The 6,914-nt window shown below is 43.2% G+C and overlaps 1 protein-coding gene across 1 annotated transcript in view; it reads left to right on the top strand.

The window, feature by feature from the left end:
* The first annotated feature begins 241 nt into the window (after window positions 1-241).
* Window positions 242-6,914, top strand: part of GPR153 (G protein-coupled receptor 153) — a 592,988-nt gene continuing 586,315 nt past the window's right edge. Inside the window, exon 1 of the mRNA XM_069240009.1 lies at window positions 242-1,438. The gene's annotated coding sequence lies outside the window, so the exon portion shown is untranslated. The remainder of the gene's footprint in view (window positions 1,439-6,914) is intronic.

Raw genomic sequence — 6,914 nt, 5'->3', positions numbered from 1 at the left:
GCAAGGTTAATCAACATGTTTTTTTCACATTTGGTCTAAATACTTTGTGAACGTAAATAGCAATAAAACAAACTTTCAAACTGACCACATGCCTTCTTTTCTCCCTATTTCACGTCCAAACTGTATATATAATTGTGTACATTTATCGGATCCCGCATTTCGCAAACAATGGGCGATTTGTATAGGGTCAATTGAAAAGTCCCGAAGGCTGTCGCTGTCCCTCCCAGAAATGCATTGTCTCATACGCCCCTGGCCATGAAACAAACCTAAAGTTCCTAGCGTTGGATGCTTCAGATGGTCCGGTCGTGCAGCAGCAAGACCCACTCCTGCCTCTCCAGCAACTCGCCATCCCTGTGCACAGCCCATCAGCTCTCCTGGAGGGGAGGAGGGGGTCGCCCAGCATCTATGTTGGGCTTGTCTAACACAAAGCGTGCGTTGTGACAGAGGACACGCAGTGCCAGCCTGGAAAGAGAGAGAGACATCTTGTAGTCCGGGAGCAGGCAGAGATGCTTGACTGAAGGGAGACACAACCTCGAGCCGACAAGGAATACATGCGTTGTAATCAGCGAGTGTATATCGGGAGCTCTGGAGCCCACCCTGCACGAGGGTACAACTACAAGGAGAAGGTGGCACGAGCCAGGACGTGTGGGGTCTACTGTGGCAGGAGCTGGCGGCGGTTACACTGTAACCAGCACGCAGACGGGAAGGCACACAAACGGATTAGAAATATATAGTGCCCGACAGGATTACACGAGACCAAGGTCTGTAACTAGGAGGGGAGGGGACCACGGTCCACTTGGATACGTGTGACCACCAACAGGAGAGCTTGTCTCAGGGGGATACACTATCGACTCCAGAAAACGGTCCAGTTTCCACGAGGACACACACTGAGCATCAGGAGAGCGCGCGTCTTCACTGAAACGGCCCCTGGCAGTCTCACGACGTATTATGTAGCCAACAAAGCCCAGGACGTAACATTTTTACAGGGAATACTGCAATATGAATTGTTTATATGCATTTGTTTCGAGTCCGGCTTTGTTTATTGTACTTTCCGCCTCAGGATGAGGAGCTTTGAACCCTCTTCAACCCTTCAGATGTAAACATTATTGCAATGGATGCATTAATCCACTGAGCTGCCTGACAGGTACTCGCCCAGAGGTTGCGCTCGGGAGTAAAGCGCGGCAGCACCACGGCTCTGTAACCATCACAATGCTGCTAGCCTCCCGGCCGTGCAGAGACGAGGGAAGTGGTCGACACACCAGGGCCGTGGCGCCGGTTCGTGGAGCAGCCTCGGGGCTGGAGTCGGAGACAGACTCGCGGATTTGCTTCAAGTTTGGGGGCCGAGATCTAGCAGCCCGCGGGTGCACGGAAATGATGAGTGCGCATCCTGACACCAGCACACACCCTTCACCCCAGGGGGTCTCAGGCATTACGAGAGGTAACCCCCTTCACCACTAATTCTTTCCTAAACCAATAAGTTGTTATTTTTACTTTTGTTTCTATACAAACATAGAACTGAAAGGGATAAATTTGTCAAAGAAATGTTGTTACATAATCGTATTCATAGTGGCCCAGAAACTAGCTATTGCTTTTGTATTTACTTTAAACGGTACACTGACGGGACTGGAACACTCTTTTGTAATCAATATATTGTGTTTCGGTGTGATGTATTGTCATGGCTTGTGGAACTATATATAGCATGCGAGAGAATACTTTTCATTTTTTTTTTTAGTAAGAGTGGAAAACTTATTACAACGATGACGTCAACATCTTGCCTAGCTAACAAAAGGCACTCCAAAAATATGTATACACGTGTTTAAATTATTTTTCTGTACATTAAAATGCCACTAGCTCCCTCTCCTCTTGACTATAAGTAAAAGATGGGTGAACAGCGGCAACTTGTAAACCTTCACTGCCTGAGCTTTTGTCCAAGCTAAACACGGAAGGCGCCTTCTCTGCAAGCAGCAGCTGACTGACGCGCGCCCCGGGGAGCCCCAGGGCAGCTACCGTTCCCGTCCCCTCCTGCACACACTGAAGGCAGCGGGGGCGGACAAACCGAAGCACAGCCGGCCTGTCTCTTGTCACGCACCTGGGCTGCCCGAGACCAACGTGACTGCACAGACATTTATTGCCCGGACTGTTTCACGCATAGCAGTATGCGTTCCGTTCCTTGATGCATGCATGCTTTTATTTGTACGTGCACTTGCCCTGAAGGAAGCGGACGGAGCACGACTGAAAACACCTGACATGCAGTCGCCTTTGTCCTGCATGACACGCATGCGGTCCTATTAGCCGTGAGACTTTTGTTTCAGCGGAGATCTGCAACATTTGCGACGCCTTTACGTTTGTATGCACCAACACAGTTGCAAAGTGGCACCAGCTGCGTGATGCATTAGCCATTGGCATTCTAAAGGAAAAGTATGCTTTGAATTTGCAGGAATTTTGAACACATACACTTGAAAATGGGCACCTACAATCCCCTGAATGCTAAGTACTGTTGTTAAATGCCAGAACTGAGTAAAAGTGGCACCCATGATAGGGGTCATCCTGACAGAATCGTGTACCAATAGACAACAGTCAACATTCATAAGAGCAAATATACATGTGTAGATTTACTCGCGCGTAAATTTAACACTTGCACTATTCACCAGTTAGATGAGTAGATTCACACCTCGGCCAAGACTCGCATGTCTCCACCCCTCCACATGTAGGCAGAGATTTCCACCACGGGACAGAGACCACCCTGTAGGAAAGTCTAGAGAAAAATAGTAAAATGTTATTCTTAGGAAATATAACAAATATTTAGTGTAACATAAAAATGTAAAATATTTTAAATATTTTTTATTAACTACATAAAATAAGATATTACAGCACATTAACATCATCACATTAAACGTTTATTAAATAATTAAATATATGTTTAACTTTTTATTTTTATGCATTGCATGTTTAATCACAATTAAACAAATGTTCTGGGCACATTTTAATACTTAATTAAGTTATTCTATTTCATTTACAAGTAATATGTTTTATTAATTTTTTATATGCAAGTATAATGCAATTAATTGAAAAAATAGGTAGATTATTATTCTTTTAACTATAAAATATTTAGTTTACTCTAACTTTTTAACATCAAAACTACTTGATATATATTTTTAATTTTAAAGCAAATTAATGTAATTAATTTACTATTATTTTCTATGTGGTGTTTTATACTATGGAATTAAGTTGCAGTACCTGTGAGTGGCCATGGATAATGCTAGACTGACTCCAAGGCTGAGCTGGAGTACATTTGCTACTGGTTTGGGACATTTTTGACTTCATAATTTTTGTTGGTGGGGTTTGTATTTGCATGTTCTGTTTATAATTCCTACATACTCCTTCCTACTAATGTAGGATTGAGTATCCTGCCTTTTCCAGCAGCCCCCTGGTCCCTCCAAGATTTACTACCAAAATGTATACCTACATGTGTGGAAATCTCCACTCATAATGGAGGTCACTGCACAGAAAATATAGGAATAGTGGAGGCAGATGTTTCTGCATGTAATTGATGAATAGCATTTTGTAGTACATGAGTAATATTGCTGTAGTAGTAATCCACATACTGCAAAATGCAGCTTGTGAATCAGGTCCATTATTTTTGGTGATAAATTGCAGGAGGGTGGCATGTTTGCCACCAAACCATGGTCTTATAGTGTTAAAACACGATAGATACATGGGTCTTCCTAAATATTTACTTGATGCAGAGTCTCTGTTATCACACATAACACTCAAGCACCAGTAATTCTTTAGGATTGTTTGTACCTCTACAGAAGAGACCCTTTTGCGTCCAAACACAGCTATAGCATGCTGGGCCGGTTTCTATTTGCTGGTGCTTGAAATTAGGCCCATTTGAAAAACGTAATTTTGCAGCCGCAGTGTTGTCTACCAAATATGAATTTGCTGCACTCAGCATATAATCCATCCTTGTTGTTTCCAGACAAAAGGTATCTGACAATATCAAAATTGCCACAATTGGGTGCAATACTCCTCTAGATTTGTAGGTAAGTGGCCACATTCATTTATTGATTGTTCTAGCTGCCACCTTTAAAAGTGACAATGTTACTGAGATAGTATAAAAATATGATTTGGTGGACTGTGGGAATGGCTTTTTTCTTTAGTGGGATACAGAAACCCTAAAATACTTAAATGTAGTTCTTGCAGTTCGGATAGAATGATTTATTTGACATTTTTTAAATTTCATTGTGAAAACAACTACACATTGATATCACTCTGTTCTCAAAGAATCAGTTATTTCAACAAGGAAGTCAGACTTCAGAATAATTACAAATGCTTTGCAAAGGTAACTTGTTTCGAATCCTGAAGTGTCTCCTACTAAGACACTTAAGTGATAAATATGAAATGTACAGTATTGTTCTTCAGAGCTTTATTTAAATGAAAAATTGTACCATTTAAATGCTTCCCATTTTGCCTTAGCTTGCTTCATAATTCAGTCAACCCTCCAACATAATTTGGTCCTTCACTGTTCCATAAACCCATTGACATCTGTCTGTATTCAATGCCATGTTTGGCCTTTTAGCGTATATCTGTTTTCTTTGAGACTTGTGTTTTTTTTCTTAGCATCATTCGGATATTTAAAAAAACACACACTATATACAATGGACAGTTGGCTTAAAAGTCAGGATTGGTTGAATATTTCAGACCTGACATGGTGCCACAGTTATGTTAATGTTTCCACGTATGCTATTGTTTGAGGGTATCGCCTTCTTAGAACATAAACAAGTAAAGTATTTTGTAACGAAGTACAGCAATGGGCCCTGGCCCTCTCTGCTGTTAATACCATGATGAATTGCATTGGGTTCACCTATACTTGCAAGTACCGATAATCAGAAAAGGGGTTATTTAGACATTGGCAGATGTGAGGCACTCACCAAAAATTGTCAAGTGTCAACCTGTGTATGCACTGAAAACCTGACATCCGCAATTCTTAGGTAAAATCCTGCATCTACCAAACTAAAAATATCACCAAAAGTGGTGCAATGCTCATGGCACTAAGAGTGATTGACTTTTGAATCTTTCCAGCCTCACATAACACATGGGGCCTACATCTGACCCCATGGTTCTGAAATGTGCGGCACATGTTGAATACACCTGTTTGAGCTGTGAGCCCATTTGACTGCACGCACCTGCAATTCACCCCCTCTGCACATATTTGAAAAGTGTAAACCAATTGGAGGTGTGGTACATTCAAACAATTCTGTCTTTTTAATCAACAGCACGATGCGCTTTAGGACCTGTAGTGTACCCTTTGCCATTAGAAGCATGGGCTAAACAATAACAGCATGCAAAGTTACACTGGGTAAAAGGCAATGACTGGATAAAAGTGTCATACCAAGCATGTTGCTTCTTGGCAGCAATGCCCATATTTCCACACACATGCAGAATGGGGCATCTCTTCCTGAGCACATGTAAGTGTCAAGTGTATGTTTATTGCAGAAGAGGAGGTGGTCCTTGACCCAGTTTTTGTTATTATCTCTCCTCTGTAGTTGTAGCCACAAATACTCCTTAGGGCCGCTGTGATATTGTTGTACTTGCAAAACAGTGCCCATGTACTATTTTGTATGCATGCGCAATACTCAGATTTTTGTCTCATTATTGCCATATGGAATTGTTGAGACACCTATCTGAGTGCATTCCTCTGTAATGTTATTGTGTGTCACATTCAGCCAGTTCTATGTATATTTTAGTCAACAGTAGACTGCAAGCTGACAAATGTTTTAACTCACAACATTAAAAAACACAGTCCTTGAATGGTCCCTTTACCGTACTTGGAGTTGTCCTGTTTTCAACGTTGTTTTGGACCCATCACACCGTGTGTGCCTCAGAACGCATACATGAGGTGTGTGTATCTTGGGAATTCAGCTGTGTTGGTGACACAGGTGATGTTTCTGGAGTTTACTGATTCAAGGGACTCTAACTATAGTGTGCTCATGCATTATTTTTTTCTGCATTTGGGGTAGCTGTGTGCCTCTCCTGCCTATCCCTTCAAGCACACTTAAGTGCCACTGGGTGTCATTTTAAGCTATATTGCCAACTATATTCCTTGTCATCAAGGGCACTGTTTCCAGTCCTGGGATTAGTGTGTACCCCAAGACCTGGGTGTTACAGGCTTAAGGCTTAATTATGACTTTGGAGGTCATGAGACCACAAAACACGCAGCAGCAGTCGGACCGCCACACTCCCGGTGATCTGACGCCAGTTTATGATCCTGACAGTCAGACTGCCAGGAGACCGCTGCCTCTGCTGGGATCAAGGATCCCGACCGGTAGGCGGTGGTCGAAGTTGTGGTCAGCCATGGTGGTGCTGAGTTCGGCATCACCGTACTGATCACAACTTCCCTTTCTGCCAGTCTTTTCATACCCTTGCATCTTTGGGAGCCACACTACTTGAACTCCCAAAGGGACGACTAATACTGAGAGGAGACATGAACAAGGTACTTGACCCCGAAGCAGACAGTATGGGCAGGGCATACACACTCGGCGTGGCCTTCGGGCCCAATGAGCAACTTTGTTGAGGCCATGGGGCTGATAGATATCTGGCAGGCATACAACTCAACAGCACAGCAATACACCCATGTTTCTGTATCACACGGAAGTCTGGCCAGACTGGACTACTTCTTCACTCAGGTATCCACACTAGGTGACTTCGGCGCTGCCATAATTAAGGCACGAGGGATATCAGTTCCCTCCCCAGTCGAGGTACAACTAATTGGCCAAGTGGAATTGGTGACTTAACCCCCAGACTGGACCCATGGCATTAGAGGGGCAGAGCCTATCGGGACAACTATGCAACCAAGTTGACCACCATTTCAGGGAAAATGTAGGCATGGTGGGATAGCATGCTGTATTATGGGA

The sequence above is a fragment of the Pleurodeles waltl genome, chromosome 6 (assembly GCF_031143425.1).
Source record: "Pleurodeles waltl isolate 20211129_DDA chromosome 6, aPleWal1.hap1.20221129, whole genome shotgun sequence".
Classification (NCBI taxonomy): Eukaryota; Metazoa; Chordata; class Amphibia; order Caudata; family Salamandridae; genus Pleurodeles; species Pleurodeles waltl.
This window is presented reverse-complemented; position numbering and strand designations above follow the sequence as displayed.